Source organism: Sus scrofa, chromosome 8 (genome assembly GCF_054392235.1).
Source record: "Sus scrofa isolate SSC_HxYL_T2T_F1_AM1 chromosome 8, Sscrofa_HxYL_maternal_Yorkshire_Landrace_v2.0, whole genome shotgun sequence".
Lineage (NCBI taxonomy): Eukaryota > Metazoa > Chordata > Mammalia > Artiodactyla > Suidae > Sus > Sus scrofa.
Window position 1 is genome coordinate 135,542,391 of NC_139390.1, and position 20,033 is coordinate 135,562,423.

The following is a 20,033-nucleotide window of genomic DNA, read 5'->3' on the forward strand; positions in this document are numbered from 1 at the left end:
TCCTAGCCAAAGGGAGAAAAAGACGTTAAAAACAATGTCTTGGAGGATTAAATTATACCACAGAGTGTGTTGGAACGGTAAAATGACTGTTGCCAGTCACGACTGCAGACTTTTCCAAGCATCATATCAGTTCTATTAGGTGAAAAACCAAGTAATAAAAGAGGAAAACATTCAAATTCAAGTTGTCATTTGATAGTCACTCGAAGTTGTCACAGGGCGGGATGAAGAGGCATATCTTCAAACTAATTGGATCAGTCATAGTGCTCTTTGGAATTCTTATTTGCAAAAATGCATTGAAGAAATTTTCCCGTTTATTAATGCGTTCAGCCCCACCATATCTTGTCTGAAAGGGGAGCTTAACAAATACTGTGTTCTGACTCTTACGACTTTGAGGAGTCTAGGGTGCCCATGTGGGTCCTTCCATTGTGGTGGACTGACTCCTGTGGGTGGTCTGGTAGGCATGCCTGGCCCTCAGTCCAGCTGGTTGCCAGTCTCTGCCTTGGTGGGGGCTGCCAGCCTCTGATGGGAGGGGCCAGGCCACGAGGTGGAGGTGGCTGGCTGCAAAATGCCAGGAGCCTCAGGACTAGTGCTGGCTTACTAGTGGATAGAATTAGATTCCAGGATATCCTGGGATTGGTGCTGATCACAAGTGGGGGAAACCAATCCTGGGGCTAGGGCTGGCCCATTGGTGGGTAAAGCCATATCCTGGGCTCTGGCTACAGGGTTCTGGGATCCCAGAATTGGTGTCAGACCACTGGTGGTGGGGCCAGTTCCTGGCATAGCTGGCTGGTGTCCCAAAGTTTCTGTTGATCTCTTGGTGGATGGGGTGGGGCTCATGGGTCCCATGGCTGGTACTGGCCTGCTGGTAGGTGGCTGGGTCCTCCACAGCGGGCCTTGGGGTTGTGGTTGTCCTGGCATTGGTGTCTGCCCTCTACTGGATGTGGCTGGTTTCTAGTCTAAGGCAGGCTTGCTGGTGGCTGAGGCTGGGCCCCTGGGGATATTGGAGCTGGTTTCTGCAGACTGATGGGAGGAGCTTGGCCCCTGAATCTGTGGCTTCAGGGCACTGGGAGTTCCTGGTCTAACACTTACACATTGGTGTATGGGACTGGGTTTTGGGCCCTCTGGTGATCAGGGGGTTTTCAGGAAGCCTGTCTACTATTCACTGTGGCTGTGCCCCTGTCTAGTTAGTTGCTTGGCCTGAGGCATCCCAGGACTGGTGACTACAGGCTGGTGGGTAGAGGTCAAGCTGGGTCCTGTGGCTAAAAAGCTGGAGAGGCAATTCCAGAATAGTACTTGCCAACAGCAGTGTCTGTGTGGTAGAGCAGTCTCCCCAAAATGGCTACCACCAGCATCTGTGTCCCCAAGTGAGTTCCAGTGGCCTTCTGCCTCTCCTGGAGACTCTGCAAGGTCAGCAGGTAGGTGTGATCCGGAATCCTATCAAATTACTGTTTCTGCCCTGGCTCCTGGAGCCTGTGAATTTTTGTATGTGCTCTTTTATAGGTACCTCTATTTCCCACAGCCCTCTGGGTCTCCTGGAAGTAAGCCCTGGCCTTGCTGGCCTGCAAGCCAAACACTGTGGGGACCATCTTCCTGGTGCAGGACCCTGGGGTGAGGGATCCTGATGGGAGGCTCGGGCCCCTCGCTCTCTTTCTTGAGGAGACCCCCCTGCAGTTATGGGTCTTGACCAGACTGTGTCTCCTGTGGGTCCTTCTTTATACCCTTAGTTGTAGATGTTTTCTGGTGTATTCTGTTCTTTTCCACCAATAGGTATTCTATAAATATTTGTAATTTTAGTGTGCCTGTGGGAGGAGGTGAGCTCTGTGTCTTTCTACTCTGCCATCTTGGGAATGAACGCCCTCCAATCATTAATTTGAACCTCAGAATATCACTTTTTTCTATTATGACCATGCTTATACAACCAGTTTCCATACTTCATGAGATCAAACAGTTGTATAAATGTCAACAAGGAATTTTTAAAACTTGGTTTATTGAATAACATCACCCTTAAAGTAATGAAGCTTCAGGGGCTGAACCCAAATGGAATTGATCACAATTATTGTCATGAGAGCTATGTACTAGTGCAGCATGGTAGGTAAGAGAGTGGTGATCAGTGGTAGGTAATCAGACATGGTTAATATCAGGCATGGTTAATATCTTTCCTCTGACATCAGACTAGCGAACTGTCTAACGTTTATGAATCTTTCAGTAACCTCTCATTTAAAATGGATATGATGTCTAGCCAGTCGGCTCATTTTGAGTTTGAATTGTTATTTTCTATAAGATGCCTTAATATAATGTCATTCTCAGTATCACTTTTGTAAGATTTTAAAGAAGTAGAATACCAAAATATCTTAGACCTGGACTGGAGTAGGATCCAGTGACCTTTCTTGCTGTCCCTAAATACAGGAATCAGTGTCCCTGTAGCTGTGGAATAAATCCATTTCATATAAAAATGAGAAGTATAAAGCACCATTCAGGTGCTGATCCTCGCAATTTTACTTTACAAATCACACTTCGGTATTTAATCAATTTTTAAACTGCTCTTTGAGAGATGAAAAATAAACTCATGTATCATCAACATAATAATGTCAGCTGAAACCGTACTGCAGAATAATGGTCTTGGAAGGAATACATACATTAAATTCAACAACTCTGGAAGCACTTTTACTCAAGAATTTTATTGAGTCTTAATGGTGTGTTTAAAATGAATGGGAAAATCCTTAGCAATATTAAGGATGAGGTCCTTTTGTACCCCATGAGCAAAGAATAAGCTTTATTTAAGGAAACGCATATGCTCTATAAGGATAGGAAGACCCACGATCAAGTGCATCAAAAATGACAGACATGTCCAGCAACGTGGAGGTTGACAGCCTGCTGTTATCAGCATACCTGAGCCAATGATTGGCGCTGTCCCCTTAAAGAGGCAGCCGCCACGCTATGGGAAGGTCAAAACACAGATAGCAATTTCTCATTAAGATTGTTAGGTTGGAAGCGATTGTGTAAGTGTGTTGTCAGCACTTTTCAAAATGTGCTGGCTAGAGAAGGTTAGGGTTAGGGTTAGGGTTGGCTAGAGAAGGCAGATTGCTTGGTAGCAAAGGAGAACTATACATTCCCCCATAAGCTAACTATGAGGAACAATCTCTACATTCTATTTTTTTAATTCACAGTTAGTGTTTTCCAATACAGATGAAAACATAAAAATGGACTTGCTGTCATAAATAGGTTTTATTGACCTTAATATTGTTTCTTCTAAGGGAACTCATCCTGTTGGAACATATATAGGTATAGACAAGATATACATGATATTGACACAGATTTAATGTTATCAAACTATTTTAATCATATGTAACTAAATATATGATATATAAATGTGAGTTATATAATAATGTATATGTTAATTATTATATGTTAATATGTATGGCACTGTGTGTAATTGATACACATATGTATATGATTATGGAATATTTTTTAAGTTTCATTGAAGTACAGTTGATTTACAAGCTTGTGATAATTTCTGCTACACAACAAAGTGATCCCGTCATACCCATTCTCTTTCAGATTCTTTTGATTATGGAATACTTATATAAACAATTATATACAATATACATGTTTTGGTTTGCTAGGGCAGCCACGACAAAATTCCTCAGACTAAGTGGCTTAAGCGACGGAAATTTATTTCATCTGGAGGCATGAAGTCTAAGATCAAGGTGTTTGCAGGTTTGGGTTCTTCCGAGGCCTCTCCTACAAATGACCATCTCCTTGCAGTGTCCTCACAAGGTCTCTCCTCAGTGCCTGTGCCACCCTTATTATAAGGACACCAGTACATGGATTAAGACCCACCTTGGGAGTTCCCCTCGTGGCGCAGTGGTTAACGAATCCGACTAGGAACCATGAGGTTGCGGGTTCGATCCCTGCCCTTGCTCAGTGGGTTAATGATCCGGCGTTGCCGTGAGCTGTGGTGTAGGTTGCAGACGTGGCTTGGATCCTGCGTTGCTGTGGCTCTGGCGTAGGCCGGTGGCTACAGCTCCGATTCGACCCCTAGCCTGGGAACCTCCCATATGCCGCGGGAGCGGCCCAAGAAATGGCAAAAAGACAAAAAAAAAAAAAAAGACCCACCGTAAAGGAATTCCCTTTGTGGCTCAGTGGGTTAGAACCCAACGGAATGTCCTTGAAGATGCGGGTTTGATCCCTGGCCTCACTCAGTGGGTTAAGGATCTAGTATGGCTGTGGCTGTGGTGTAGCCTGGGAGGTGCAGCTCTGATACGACCCCTAGTCTGGGAACTTCCATATGCCCCCGGTGTGGCTGTATAAAGAAAAAGGAAAAAAATAACAAAACCCACCTTAAAGACCCCATTCATTTTAACTTTAATCACTTCTTAAAGACCTCATCTCCCAATATAATTACATTCTGAGGTATTGAGGGTTAGAATCTCCTCCCCTGAATTTTGAGGAGGACACAGTGCCGCCTGTAACAATACATTCTATACTAGTTATGTGTGTGACCACGTAATTAATAGAGTTTGATTATAGGTGCTAAGTTTTACGTTCACTATGTTCAGTCTTCCATTTTAATTCATAGACTATCTTAACGTGAAATGACTCTAGGCTCGTTTTAGGTCTCAGCTGCTCCCGTGGTGGAGAAAGATGCCCATGGTCCTAACTCCAAGGAGCTTGAGTGACACATCCAGAGAAGCTGCAGGGGTTGCGGGGTGGACACTGGCCATCTCAGTGTCAAAAACCCGACACCCCTGTCGATTCCTGTTGGTGTAGCTTCTGAGCATCCTCCCTTGGAGCTTTCAAATTGGTCCTTGGAGCACAGGCTTCCCTCCTGGGTTTGACATTCTAAGAGAGGCGTTGATGAGCAATGGCAAGAACATAGAAGTTATTTTTTCTATGACCCCACATGCCAGAACTAAACTACCCTGTGAAAATAGCAGGGACACAGATGTTACCTTAATTCTGGGAACAATCTACATGCTTTCAAACAGAATGGGCTTTGTATCATGTGGTTAACGCCCATCCAGTGAAGTACCCAGAGGCAGGATAATCCCCAGACCACCCTCTGGGAAGTACTCTTCTCTTTCCATGTCTCCTGTTAATGTAGCTGCCTCTAACTTGTGCTTGTAATTACTGATTTGCTAGAGAAAAGAAATTTGCAGATAAAAGCTTCCATCTGAGAGCATCCGGGTTTCTGGAAGGTTAAAGACTATGAAATACCATGGGAAAGTTACCATTTTATTCTCCTTGGCTTTTCAATATTTTGAGGATTTTTAATGATAAAATTAATATAATAATTTTAAAAATCAACATAAGAACTCATCCTTTTTAGTGTTTTTGTTTTTGTTTTGTTTTGTTTTGTATGAAGCAGTTATGTTCTCCTCAATATAAATGCCAGTATGTGCTGACACTTTGAATAACCAGTGCAGTCCATTGTATGGCTTAAGAACAATGATATATACCACATCTTCCGAATCCAATCCTCTGTCGATGGACATTTGGGTTGTTTCCATGTCCTGGCTATTGTGAATAGGGCTGCAATGAACATGCGGGTGCATGTGTCTCTTTTAAGTAGAGCTTTGTCCGGATAGATGCCCAAGAGTGGGATTGCAGGGTCATATGGAAGTTCTATGTATAGATTTCTAAGGTATCTCCAAACTGTTCTCCATAGAGGCTGTACCAGTTTACATTCCCACCAGCAGTGCAGGAGGGTTCCCTTTTCTCCACAGCCCCTCCAGCACTTGTTATTTGTGGATTTATGAATGATGGCCATTCTGACTGGTGTGAGGTGGTATCTCATGGTAGTTTTGATTTGCATTTCTCTTATAATCAGCGATGTTGAACATTTTTTCATGTGTTTGCTGGCCATCTGTGTATCTTCTTTGGAGAAATGTCTATTCAGGTCTTTTGCCCATTTTTCCATTGATTGATTGGTTTTTTTGCTGTTGAGTTGTATAAGTTGCTTATATATTCTAGAGATTAAGCCCTTGTCAGTTGCATCATTTGAAACTATTTTCTCCCATTCTGTAAGTTGTCTTTTTGTTTTCATGGGAGGGGGAGGGAGTGGGAGGGATCGGGAGCTTGGGCTTATCAGACACAACCTAGAATAGATTTACAAGGAGATCCCGCTGAATAGCACTGAGAACTATGTCTAGATACTCATGTCGCAACAGAAGAAAGGGTGGGGGAAAAAACTGTAACTGCAATGTATACATCTAAGGATAACCTGACCCCCTTGCTGTACAGTGGGAAAATAAAAAAAAAAAAAAGAAAGAAAAAAAAAGAACAATGATAGCTTACTATAATATACAATTGCATTTTTTTGGAATAGTTCAAAAATCTAGACATATTCTGATGATATATCTTCCCTTTGTATTATCTCTAAATTCATGACAAATCAAATAACTGGGCTAAATTACCTGAAGACATTGTTATTCCCGGTGATTTAGAAGGGACTCTGCTTGGGGAACCGCTCTCCCAAAGAGAAGCAGGTGTAAGAGGGAAGAGGATGGCGGTGTCAGGACTGAGAGCTGTGGCTGAGGACTGTTTCCCAAGGTGTTGCGTATCTTCTATAGCATCACGGATTCAGAAGTTAGGTTTAGCTTGGGGAGAACAGTGCTAGGAGGAAGGGAAATGGATTTTGACGCCCACATTCCCAGCCTGAGAGTCATACTGCCTCACCTCTCAAGTTATTTGATCCTTCTCTCTCGTATTCAATGTGAAGTTGAGTGTTTCCACAATGTTTTGATACAGTCATAAATCAATAAAAATATTGTGATTTTTTTTCCAAGTCAGAAATATGTATTTTTTTTTTCTTTTTACGGCTGCACCTGTGGCATACGGAAGTTCTTGGGCTAGGGAATTGGAGCCACAGCTGCAGTCCTACAACACAGCCACAGGAACACCAGATCCAAGCCACGTCTGCAACCTACCTCACAGCTTGCAACAATGCCAGGTCCTTAATCCACTGAGCAAAGCCAGGGATCGAACCTGCACCTTCATGGACACTGCATAGGGTTCTTAACCTACTGAACCACAATGGAAATTCCACAATAAAAGTATTTTAAATCTATAAACATTCATATTATTTCCATGTCGATGTTACTATTTTCAACTCAAATGGAACAAGATATTTTACTTGCTTTACACAACAGCATAAAAATAAGTGGAATTCTAAATTTCAGAAAATGTTCTATCCCATCTTCCTCTGTCTATGCTCTCATTTTAAGTATCCAGCTTTCCCCTCAAAAAAAGAATGATCTTTCTTAGAAGCTAATGATTCCAGTGCATTTCAAAAGTAGATAGGAAATCTAAAATGCAAAATTATTTTCTCCCAGTGTTTTTTTTTAGTATGTCAATTACTCATATATTGTACATGTGAATATATATACATACACACACAAACATAAATATATATACATATATAAAAACCAAAAGTAATCATACCTTTAGTTAATATGTTGTTAGCTCTCCCCTTGTTGTTTTTCTCTCTCTTTGCCAGATCATTAACCTTCAGTCACCAGACATCGGAGGCAGTCTCAACCTAGTTTTCTTTGCATCTTACTCTACCTAATTGCATTCACTGTTGATGGGTGCTCAATTATTTTAACAGGCTTTTTCTTTGATCACTACTCCTTTACTCAGAAAATCTCTTTAGAGTGGTGTACTACTGTGATCTATTTTTTTTACCCACATAGAATTCTTCTGTCACCAAATGTGTGGATTTTACACACCAAGCCGATCTCGTGTTCTCCATGGACACAAACGAGGATTCTGCACCAATTCTGCCCGAACTATGCAGATCCACACAATAAAGGATCGGTCCTGCAAGGTGCCCTCCAGCTGCAGATGTCAAAAACAATGGTAGGTCCCCAGGTCACCCGTATTCCTGCTCAACTTGGCTACAACCTGGCCTTTCCATGACTACCTCCTTGGTTTTAAGGATTTTCTATAATGGCTCACAGAATTTAAGAAAGACTCTACTTATTATTACCAGTTTACTATAAAGGATATTATAAAGGACACAAATGAATAGCCAGATGAAGAGGTACATGGGGTGAAATCTGGAAGGGTTCCAAATGCAGGAGCTTCTGTTTCCATGAAGTTTGGGGTACACCACCCTCTTGGCAGTTAGAATGCATTCAGGACTCAGAAGCCCTCTGAATCCCTTTATTAAAGGTTTTCATGGAAATTCTGTTATCTAGGCACAATTGATTAAAGCATTGCCTGCTGGTGATTAGATCAACCCCAGCGCCTCTCCTTTCCCTGGGGGTCTGGTGGGGCGGGGACTGTAAGTTTCAGTCCTCTAAACATATGGTTGGAACCTCTGGCAACTAGAATTTTATCTAAAAGCTATCTAGAAGTCTCAGCCACAAGTCATGTAATTAACATTTACTCAGGTATCGTTGAATGGGACTTATTATTAATTATAAAAGACGATCTACTCAACCTTATCATTCAAGAAATTAGGAGGAGCTTCATTCCAGGAACTGAGAATAAAGAACAAATATGATATGCCTACTACATCACAACATCACAAATGGATTTAATCACTGTAAAATAGCTAATGAGATCTCTTCTGACCTACTGTTTGAGTGAAATTGGAGTTGCAGCTGTCGGCCTACACCACAGCCACAGCAAGGCAGGATCTAAGCCAAGTCTGTGACCTACACCACAGCTCACGGAAATGCTGGATCCTCGACCTAGGGAGCAAGGCCAAGGATCGAACCCTCATCCTCATGGATACTAGTTGGATTGTTTCTGCTGCCCCGCAGTGGGAACTCCTGAGTGAAACATTATTAAATAAATCATGCAGGAATCTATGCGGGTTAAGTTTGAAATCTGTAATTTACCTGTCCCATAGATTTGGTACTTGAAAGAGCTTTAGAAGGGCAACCGAGGAGTTCCCGTCGTGGCGCAGTGGTTAACGGATCCGACTAGGAACCATGAGATTGTGGGTTCAATCCCTGGCCTTGCTCATGGGTTAAGGATCTGGCGTTGCCAGTGAGCTGTGGTGTAGGTCGCAGACGTGGCTTGGATCTGGAATTGCTGTGGCTCTGGTGTAGGCCAGCAGCAACAGCTCTGATTGGACCCCTAGCCTGGGAACCTATGTATGCCACTGGAAGCGGCCCTGGAAAAGGCAAAAAGACCAAAAAAAAAAAAACAAAAAACAAAAAAAAGGCAACCGAGACAAATGGAAAGCCCTTGAGTACTATCTGAATGTTTCTGTCCTACATTAGCTTCTGAAAGAGATTCTTAATATTTCCTGTAGCTTTGTCCTCGTTATTGTTTCAAGGGAGATTTTCTGGGAATTTCCAAAACTTTATTCAGTGAAATCCCTTTGAGATTAGAAACAGTTATTTTATTAGAAAATAAATTGAAATGTACAGCTCTGAGCAACCCCATACTGATGCCCAAACAGCTTTTATAATTTTTTAACTTTGAGATTATTTCAATTATCTTTTGCCATCACCTTTAAGTGGAATTCCAGAAGCTGTTTCAAGGGTATCAATTATGTACCAGCTAGTATTCTAAATACCGAATGTCTATTAATTTAATCCCTACACCAACCCTATGAGGTAAATATCATTACCATTCATTTTACAGACGATAAAATAGGCTCAGAGAGACTAGTAACCTGATGTCATAGAGCAATAAGTGGCAGAGCCAGGTTTTGAACTAAGCAATCTTGTTTGTAACCACTATGGCATCCACCTCTTTATTTTTTTAATTTAATTTTATTTTCCCACTGTACAGCAAGGGGATCAAGTTATCCTTACTTGTATACATTACAATTACATTTTTCCCCCCATCCTTTCTTCTGTTGCAACGTGAGTATCTAGACAAAGTTCTCAATGCTATTCAGCAGGATCTCCTTGTAAATCTATTCTAGGTTGTGTCTGATAAGCCCAAGCTCCCGATCCCTCCCACTCCCTCCCCCTCCCATCAGGCAGCCACAAGTCTCTTCTCCTAGTCCATGATTTTCTTTTCTGAGGAGATGTTCATTTGTGCTGGATATTAGATTCCAGTTATAAGTGATATCATATGGTATTTGTCTTTGTCTTTCTGGCTCATTTCACTCAGGATGAGATTCTCTAGTTCCATCCATGTTGCTGCAAATGGCATTATGTCATCCATTTTTATGGCTGAGTAGTATTCCATTGTGTATATATACCACATCTTCCAAATCCAATCATCTGTTGATGGACATACCTCTTTATTTTTTTTAAAAAATTTTATTATGATTGATTTACAATGTTCTGTCAATTTCTGCTGTACAGCAAAGTTATCCAGTCATACATACACATACATCCTTTTCCTCACATTACCCTTGATCACATTCCACGACAAGTGATTAGATACATAGTTCCCTGTGCCACACAGCAGGATCTCATTGCCTGTCCAACCGCAAGAGTTTTTATCCACTAACCCCAGACTCCCAATCCATCACACTCCCCCACCCTCCCCTGTGTCAAACAGGAGTCTGTCCTACATGTCCACGATTATTTCTGTTTGTAGATAGATCATTTGTGCCATATTTTAGACCCCACATATAAGTGGTGTCATGGTGTCTGTCTTTCTCTTTCTGACTTACTTCACTCAGTATGAGAATCTCTAGCTCCATCCGTGTTGTCACCCATCCCTGTAATAAAACCTTTCAGTTAATTTCTCCCACTCTCCTTTTTCTTTAGTGTCTTTTCTAGTGTGCTTAGAGCAGGGTAAAATATTTTCCATACAACGTTTGAAAATTGTTGCTTTAGATAAAGAAATCTTAGTGAAACACTTTACCATTACTGAACCAATTTTTAGCAACATAGAATGTTTCTCTTAATTTTCATACAAATTTTATGCGTTAGAATAGTTTGTGAAGTTCAACAGCTTTAACGTCTACATTTCTATGTGATTTGTTATTTTGATGCTTATGGTAAGAAGATATGAATACGATGGCAAAACTGATTTTAAAATGCCAATAATCAGGTTAAAAACATAATTAAAAATTTATACTCCTAAAACTAATAAGTCAATTATATCTCAATTTAAAAATTGACTTACATGAGAAATCCTTTTTCATTTTAGCAATGAGGTTTCTCGTATCCTTTTATGGTCAAAACTTTTTATATACACCTGTGAGGTTTGTGTCACTGTAACATAGAGAAAGGTGTGGCATTAAGATAGCATTTGAAGTGCAGCAAATAATTTCCTGTTGTACTTTCTTCTTCGCATTCCCTTAGTTTCTATGTCTTTCCCCCAAACACTGATCTATTTCCTCAGGATAAGGATATATTTCATTTCCAAAGTATGCAACCCAGCTTTTCTTTGTACCTATTTATTTTTCTTTCAATTTTTAAGTCTGTCACATGATGACTGTGCAAGTTTATTCTGGCAGCAGAGTATCTTTTGTCCTATCCATTTTCACGAACTTTCTTACGCCACTAAATCTGCTCATCTCCTTACTTTCCATTTTCTCTAGGAAAACTAGAATCCAACAATAAACAGTCATTGGGAGCTGACTATTGCTTTCCTCCCCTTTTCTGTGCATCCCTTTACCCCTCACAATCTTCTTTCTAGCACCCCAGGGCTCACCTATCATTTATTATTCATTAGGTGTTAATCATTGTGTTTAATGTTTTATATGCACTGTCATCTTTAATCTCTATAAAAATCCTAATAAGTAGGAATTATCTTTATGTCTATTTACAGATTAAGAAAATGAGGCACAAAAGGGTCTAAAGCTTATGACTGGAATTTGAACTCAGTAATCCATTCTGATAAGATCAACCCCACCCCACCCCACCCAAAAGACTGCCGCTCCCGTGAAATAGGTGTGGCCTCTGGGTTTGACCCACTGACAACTGATTTCAGGCCTTGTTAACACAAAAACTCCTGTGTATCTTGGCACCTAAATCTGTGATAAATTCTGGTCAGAAAATTTGATTTAAGGAAAATAAATAATGAACTTTTAGTTGGCAATATGCAAATATAGCCAAGCTGTAGTTTTCAAATGATTATTATAGCCTTTGTAGTTATCACATGCCAAAGATTTGGTTTGTTACACAGAACAGACAGAAGATTATAGGGAACTCCAGTAATACGAGGGAGATTGTTTTATAAACATTAAACGTTACACTTACAATTTTATACACTTGGATGCATAAATTGTGAAATGCTCTGTGGCATCTCTCTGTTTAAAGTAATTTAAGTTACTTTCTTAGACAACGTGATACATTTGTACACTCTTGAAACATGTCCTTATGAACACTTTATTCAAATATTTATTTTTGAGTCAAGCAGTCAGTAAGCAAATATTAAATAGATGTCAACTATATGTTAGCCATTGGGCTAGTCTTTGTGGATATTGCAAACAAGAAAAAACAATATTAATTTTCTGAAAAACAACAGTAGTAAATATAAGAAATATGTGAATATTGAAGATTTCTGATTCTGGGATTTTTTTTCCCTCTTATAGTAGGTATGTCTGAATGTAGATACCCACCACCAGTGTTTCTTTGTAATGGAAAACAGCACATATAGGGTTTCAAAAATCATTTCTTTTTTAAAATTTGGGTCGTTTGCAAAATAGGTTTAATTATTCAGAAAGGTCTATAAATTATCCTTTATTCAAAATGTCTATAATTTTAATCATGTTATTTTAGTTGTAATAGGTTGTAAATTTGCAATAAAATAACAAGGGAGGCTGTAACAGATGTTCTGTCAGCACATGTGATTTCATCTGAGACAATCAAGCATTCATCATGCTTAATCTTCGTCAATTGAAATGTACTGATTTTCAATAATTTGAGCTCTGTACATTCAAAAGGCTTCTGATACTTAGGAAGAAATTTTTCTGACTGGGACATTTTTTTGTATAGTAGCTAATACATCGTAAGGATTGCTTTATCTCCTGTTGCAAATCATTTTATTTAGTTGTGTATTATTTTCATATTACTTGATTATAAAGGTGGCTATATTCAGCCTTTTTTTCCCCCCAGTCATTCCATATGTTTCTTTGCAGAAGACAAATATTTCACCTAAATAAGTAAAATCTATGCTTTAACTGGATGCAATCAAACTGGATGTAATGATGTTAAATTATTTCTTTGAAATATACTCCCCAGATGGCAGTTTAATTCATTTAAATATAGAATCCTATTAAACAACACATTCGTAGTGATACTTTCAAAAAGAAAATGCAGCTTAGGGCCTGCCTATGAAATAAATTTCATTGAAAATACAATGTTTCCTAAAGAGTGTTTTGGATTGTTCTTGGACCTTAGAAAAACACAGGGCAACATACAAAATACAAAAAAAGGAACAGCAGGATTTTCTAATCTGTACATTCTTTAAATGATGGTTTATGGACATGTGTGTAAGAAATGAAGTTTAGGAAGGAAGAATCCGGACAAGGGACAGCGCAAAAGAGAGAGTGAAAGTGAAAGAAGAGGGCAAAAAAGTAAATAGAGAAAACAGAGGTGGTTAGAAAACCAAGAGAAGGGGAAGAAAAGGAAGAGGAAAAAGAAGAGGAGGAGGAAGAGGCAGAGGGCAAAGGAAAAGGAAAAAGAGAGCTGCAAGAGGAAAGGCAGAACCATCAAAGTTCAAGACCAGAGCGTTTTCTGTCACTCCCAAGGCCAGACATTCTGGGGCTCCTGCAGAGCACCAAGCTGTTAGGAAGGGGAAGGTGCTCTCCTGCCTTGAGGCTGGCTTTCCTGGAAACGGAGTGGATGCAGCTGGAGAAATGAATGAAAGCTCCTGCCAGTGGGTCCTGGGGAGAGGCAATTAGGTCTTGGCTGGTTCTCAGGTACCGCAAAGGCCATTTGTCTGCTCCTGGACCGGTCTTGGTTGCTGGGTAAATGCCCACAGTTTGAGAGGCTCCTGAGCAAAGGTGGGGAGTTACTGAGAAACACAGGGAGGCTGAATCTAGAAGTCAAAGTAAGATTTAAAGTAGCAACACACTGAACAGACTTACCCTTATTTCTTTGCTTTTTCCAACAAAAGAATTGGAAAATAACATACCTTCTAGAATATCCTTCCATTCACTCTGAAAAAAAAATCATTTTAATCCCAGATGATGTCATAAAATATTTCAGAAAGGGAAAATCAGAAGGAAGTGCCTCTGATATCTGTTCTGATATTTTGACAAAGGACTTCCTTTCCCAAACCCCACCCCCACCATTATTTCTTTATATACTATATTTATTTGATTCTCTCCTTTCCTAAAAGAGATGCAGGCCAAAATCCATGAAATTTTACATTAGGTGGAAATTTATTTTCTTTTATCTTTCAAGAGCCATTTGGGAGAGAGAGAAGTGCACACTGTGACAACTTATCTTCTGATCGATATTTATACAGAACATACTTTATATTAAAAGAAATTGAAATTAAATGCAGATGAATTTTAAAGCCATTACTCTAATTTAAAAAAATGATGGCATTTTCTTTGCTTTTATAGTTCAGAAACTTTACAAGTTTTATTTTATTTTTTTATTATTTATTTATTTGTTTGTTTATTTTTTGTCTCTTTGCCATTTCTTGGGCCGCTCCCTCGGCATATGGAGGTTCCCAGGCTAGGGGTCTAATCGAATCGGAGCTGTAGCCACTGGCCTACGCCAGAGCCACCGCAACTCGGGATCCGAGCCGAATCTGCAACCTACACCACAGCTCACAGCAATGCCAGATCCTTAACCCACTGAGCAAGGCCAGGGATCGAACCTGCAACCTCATGGTTCCTAGTTAGATTCGTTGACCACTGGGCCACGACAGGAACTCCTATACAAATTTTAAATACATTTGCTAATTTCCTGCATTTATTCAGCAGCAGTGCTTGTGTAGACACTTGGCAATTCCATTACTGGAGCATAAGCATCATTTATTGAAAATGTACCCATTTTATCCATTCCATGCCTTTTGTTTTAACGTGCAGACCTGGCTCACTGGACTTCAAAGAGTATGCTGGAGTTCCCGTCGTGGTGCAGTGGTTAACGAATCCGACTAGGAACCATGAGGTTGCGGGTTCGGTCCCTGCCCCTGCTCAGTGGGTTAAGGATCCGGAATTGCCGTGAGCTGTGGTGTAGGTTGCAGACGTGGCTCAGATCCCGCGTTGCTGTGGCTCTGGTGTAGGCCGGTGGCTGCAGCTCCGATTGGACCCCTAGCCTGGGAACCTCCATATGCCATGGGAGTGGCCCAAGAAATGGCAAAAAAAAGACAAAAAAAAAAAAAAAAGAGAGTATGCTGAATAATCATTTTATGCCAGAAAACCTTGGAATTCCACTCAATGAAAATTGGTGGGACTGCTAAGTTTTTCTCTTGTTGAATATATTGGCAAGTTTCAAGAAACAAGAGGGGAAATAAGAGAACACAATCATAAAGAATTTTTGGAATGAGGAAGTCATCCTTGACCCTTTTCTCCCTAATTTGTGAAGCTAGTGTTCCATCACGCAGAATAGTGTTCCACAAAGTCCAAAGGACAATGTCAAAATCTTTTCAAGACAAAGTTACAGGCTTTCAAAATGACACTGGAGTAGAGACATTAGCAACAGGGTCATACACTTTCTCTGCTAGGTTTTTTTTTTTTTCTTTTTTGAGACAGAGTGGAAAACATCGACCAGGTTAAACTGATTTGCCTTTTTAAAGCGGTTGTGGATTAATCACATTGAAACAACAGTTAAAAACATTGATCAGCTTAAACTGCTTTTTCCTCCTTGAATAGTTGAGTAATCAAACCTTGACTTATTTTACATACATAGCACCGGGCATGTGCAAGATGGGAAACTGTGACTCCAGGAAAACCCCAGAACCAAGGCTCTCCAGTCTGCAGATTTCGAAGAATAGACATGTTGCTGCCAGAGCCCTTTAAGAAGCAAGACGTCCTTCAATGTGGAAAATCTGGCTTCCAGCAGCACCAGGAGCTTAGATGGACTGATTTGAGGCCAGCCAATCAGCTTTCAAGTTTAACGTTCCCCTAACCCCTTACATTTCACTCTGAAGCCTAGAGCAGGAAGACAGATTTGAGCCCTGCTACCTGTCTCCTTGCTGGTGGACATGGAAACAAAAGCTCTTTTCTCAAAAGCCAGTGCCATCGTTCCCACTTCAGCGTGCACAAGACAGCAAGTCCTTACTGGGTGACAGTGCCTTCTAGGCTCAGAGGTAAGTGGATAAAATGGTACCAGTTTCTTCCATCTCAGATGGTTTTCCTTCCTCCATGCGATCTAGTCCTGGGGTCTCTCAACCCCAACCAGTTCGCCTCTAGTTTTTTTCTCCTCCTCTCTTTTTCCACCCTCTTCCTTTCACAGACATCCTCCCCCCTTATTTCTGTTTTGGTGTTTCTTCTTGTTCTTCCTCCTGTCTCCCTACATTTTCTGTGACCTGCCAGCAGCAAGAGGAAAAGAAAATAGGAGGTTTTTTCTGTCTAGTTGGTGGTGCTTTTGATTTTATGGTTGTAAGGGGAAAATGACATAACTTTTTAAACGGTAGTGATATGAAGGAGATTGGTAACTTGGTGTGATGTGTACTTCAAAAAGAGAGTGGCAGTTCAAATTCTGCATAACGACTTGCTGGTGAAAGTGGTTGTTCTCCCTGAGGTGGTAGCTATTTTTCCCTCTTGCAAAAAAGTTTTCTCCCAAGGTCATTTGCCAAGATTATTTTTCCACTTGTGTGAAGGAGACATATCTCGTTGGCAAAACTGGGCAGGTGTGTAGCTGTTTTGTTCTAGCCCAGATGAAAATATGTTAAGAAAAATTGATGCGTTCATCATCAGTCTAAAACGTCTAAGAAAGGTAACAACATTAGCCAAATATAGAGGTCACATTTTAATTCTCTACATAACAAAAAAGAAAATCAGCAATTATATATAGAATGAGTAAAAACAAGGTCCTGCTATATAGCACAGGGAATAATATTCAATGTCCTATAATAAACCATAATGGAAAAGAATATGAAAATGTATATATAACTGAAGCATTTTGTGGTATGGCAGCAATTAACACTATATTGTAAATCCACTATACTTGAATTAAATTTTTAAAAATTGGGGCTAATTTTGGGATTGATAATCGCAAATTTGAATATTCATTATTTTTGTTTCATTAAGGTAAATGAATGTTACTGGAAAATTGTCTGAATTAGTAAAATCTAATTAATAAATTTAAGACACTTAATAATTTCTAGTTCCTACAATGTTCTGTGTGCTTACTGATCTTAGTAATCTCCTAGCTGAAGTGCCAAGAACTTTCTTTTTTCTTTTTTTTTGCTTTTTAGCCAAACAGCCACACCCCTGGCATATGGAGGTTCCCAGGCTAGGGGTCAAATGGGAGCTACAGCTGCCAGCCTACACCACAGCCACAGCAACACAACCAAAAACTTGATTGATGGGCACGTGGTACCTGACATCTTGAAATGCTAAGATGTTGTATAGGCATCTTAGTTTGCCCATTTTTCAGAATACACTACAGAATCAGTTTTCGGATAACAATGTGGTTCCAGTAATATTTACAATACATTCCTTAAATCTAAAAAGATGGGTTTCTTCGTTACAGCCAAGTATGACTTTAGAGTGTATCGGTTGTTGTTTATGGTAATGGTGTTGTCGCTTTCTCAAAGATGTTCGACTTTGAGTATGCCACAAAGGTTGGGAGAAACCAAAATGAGACAGAAAGGCCATATTGTTTATTGCTTCCATCCATTTCATGGGGTAGAGTTCGCAGTTTGCTGGTCACACGGAGTTGTGACAGGCTAAAACCCACCAATGACCTGTCAAGTTTGCCGACCATTTAATGGAAATAGAATTCATGTTTATGAAACAGAATCATGATACGGAAACTTTTTTTTCTTTTCTTTTCTTTTTTTCTTTTTAGGACTGCATTTGAGGCGTGTGAAAGTTCCCAGGCTAGAGGTCGAAATGCAGCTGCAGCTGCCGGCCTACACCACAGCCACACCAGATCCCAGCCAAGGCTGCAACCTACACAGCAGCTCTCCACAATGCTGGATCCTTAACCCACTAAGCAAGGCTAGGGATGGAACCCACATCCTCGTGGATACTTGTCAGGTTCGTTACTGCTGAGCCACAATGGGAAATCCATGATTAAAAAGCTTAATGAGAAGCTTCAGAAAGGGCAAAGAGAGTCACACTAGAAAGAGATGTCATCTCTGGAGAGTTTTTTAAACTTAATCTGTAGAATAATTTCCACACTATTGAGCTGTTTCCTCAGCGAGATTCAAGAGATCTAAGCCTCTTCATTAAAGAGCATGTATGCAATGCTGGGTTAGGGAATCGAGTGCAGAAAGGAATTGAAAGAGGGTTTGAGACTGTGGGAGGCATCTCTGCAGTCTTCATTGAGCCCAAGATCACTCTGGGACAAATCATGAAAATTTGCACGTATGAGTATGGCTAAGAAATTAGGATAAGACAAGCATATGCTCTTGACACATTGGATGTGTAAAAAGCAACTATCTTTGTTAAAGTTAAATATTTTTCCTATCATATTATTATTCATCTAGCTGCCTCAAATGATTTTTGAAAATTAACAGGTAGTACACATAAATGTATTTTTCTCCATATGTTTTCTGGCAAAAATTGTCATCCTTAATTTAAAAATTTTGTATAAAGGAGGAAATAGGTATGTGTCCTCTTTATACCGATTATGCTCAATTAAATGCTTTGGTGGGGATGGTGGTGACAGCTAAGATTACTGAGGGAAGGTAAGTGACCAAAATTTTTTAGAAACTATCTGTAATTGTCTGTTTCGTGGTGAGAAGAATCCGGTGAATCCATGTCTTCTCTAGTGGCTAATAAAGTCATCACAGTAGAGTAGCGTTTGTAAGAACACCTACCTCTTGAGTTGTGTCATGTAGTGTTTTCATTCCTTTTTGTTAACGCAGTTGTTAGAGTTGATTTACAGTGTTGTGTCAATTTCTGATGTACAGCATAGTGACCCAGTCATATATACTTTTTCTCATACTATCTCGCATCATGTTCTATCCCAAGAGATGCGGTATAGTTCTCTCTGCTGTACAGTAGGACCTCATTGCTTCTCCATTCTTAATGTAAGAGTTTGCATGCACCAGCCCCAAACTCCCCCATCCATGCCTCTTCCGTCCCCCTTGGCAATCACAGGTCTGTCCTGTGTCTGTGAGTCTCTTTCTGTTTTGTAAATTGGCTCATTTATGCCATATTTTAGTTTCCACATTTTTATCCTGAGCACTATTTGTTTGATATAGTATTTGTTTGACTCTAAAAGATAGGAAATTCAATATTTGAATCCAGATTTTTGGATGTAGATTTAAACACAATGAAAATACATTGAGGAGTTCCTGTTGTGGCACAGCAGAAACGAACCTGACTAGGAACCATGAGGCTGAGGGTTCAATCCCTGGCCTTGCCCAGTGGGTTAAGGATCCAGCATTTCTGTGAGCTGTGGTGTAGGTTGCAGACACAGCTCAGATCCAGAGTTGCTGTGGCTGTGGTATAGACTGGCAGATGTAGTAGCTCTGATTAGACCCCTAGCCTGGGAACCGCCATATGCCACAGGTGTAGCCCTAAAAAGCAATAAATAAATACATAAAATAAATAAAATAAATTAAAAAAAAAAAGGAGTTCCTGTCGTGGCTCAGTGGTTAATGAATCCGACTAGGAACCATGAGGTTGCGGGTTCGATCCCGCAGCTGCAGCTCCGATTCGACCCCTAGCCTGGGAACCTCCATATGCCCTGGGAGTGGCCCTAGAAAAGGCAAAAAGACAAAAAATAAATAAATAAATAAATAAAGTAACCCTGTCTTTAAAAAAATAAATAAATAAAATAAAAAATAAAAAAACCCACTGACTCCAAGGTTGTAGTTGTGTAGCACTTTCACTGTAATCTTCAATGAACATGATGTAAGTATTTGAATCTAATAGGCAATCATGTTATAACCAGGATCTGCCATAGACTGATATTTTTTTAAATGTGGGACTCACATTTAAAACATCTAAAATATCACTACATTTGGCACTTGGTACCTAGGAAATGTTCGGACTAACGCCTCAGCTTTGACATTTCATAAGGCAA

At 40.1% G+C, this 20,033-nt stretch overlaps 1 long non-coding RNA gene across 2 annotated transcripts in view; it reads left to right on the forward strand.

Moving 5' to 3' along the window:
* Positions 1-20,033, forward strand: part of LOC106504767 (uncharacterized) — a 120,609-nt gene that overhangs the window by 18,667 nt on the left and 81,909 nt on the right. Inside the window, exons 2-3 of one of the 2 annotated variants that reach the window (XR_014813368.1) lie at positions 7,695-7,860; positions 15,738-16,137. This is a non-coding gene — a long non-coding RNA (uncharacterized LOC106504767). Of the gene's footprint in view, positions 1-7,694; positions 7,861-15,737; positions 16,138-20,033 lie in introns of those variants that run through there. The other variant, XR_002346867.2, reaches the window with a different exon arrangement.